Raw genomic sequence first — 553 nt, 5'->3', positions numbered from 1 at the left:
TAATAAGACTGTAAAAATTAAGCCGTTGTTTCTTTTCCCCTCCCTTCTCTACTCTACATTTTATATGCAAAGCGTTTATGTTAAACAAAAGTACAAAAACATGCAAATATGTAAGACAAGTTTTTTTTTTTAACTGTTTTGTTTACCTTTATTAAAAATGTGAGGAGAAAATTAATTAAAAATTTAAATTTTATCTTATGTTGAAAATAAGATTAAACAATTTTTAAAATTAATTTTATAAATAATTTAATATGGGGATGTAGCTCAGTGGTAGAGCGTTCGCTTTGCATGTGAAAGGCCCCGGGTTCGATCCCCGGCATCTCCAATAATATTTTTTTATAAAATTGCTTTAGAAAAAAAATTGTTAAAATTTTATTTTTAGCTTTCGTTCTTATTTTAAGCAATGTAAAGTGAAATATGAGTAAATAAGAAAAGTATGAAAAATTTGTTGTTGTAAAGTTCTGCAATAGCGATTGTGTTCTTTATTCACTAAGATCAAGGCAAAAATCTGTAGATATTTTTGGAAATTTTTTATGTTTGTAAATGACCTTGT

General features: G+C 26.2%; 1 non-coding gene across 1 annotated transcript; it reads left to right on the top strand.

Moving 5' to 3' along the window:
• Positions 1-253: 253 nt before the first annotated feature.
• On the top strand, positions 254-325 carry Trnaa-ugc (transfer RNA alanine (anticodon UGC)). The gene has a single exon. It is a non-coding gene; the product is annotated as a tRNA-Ala (tRNA).
• The last annotated feature ends 228 nt before the right edge of the window (positions 326-553 follow it).

This window comes from Condylostylus longicornis, unplaced genomic scaffold (genome assembly GCF_029603195.1).
Source record: "Condylostylus longicornis isolate FDR11 unplaced genomic scaffold, ASM2960319v2 ptg000040l, whole genome shotgun sequence".
In the NCBI taxonomy this organism is placed as follows: domain Eukaryota; kingdom Metazoa; phylum Arthropoda; class Insecta; order Diptera; family Dolichopodidae; genus Condylostylus; species Condylostylus longicornis.
This window is presented reverse-complemented; position numbering and strand designations above follow the sequence as displayed.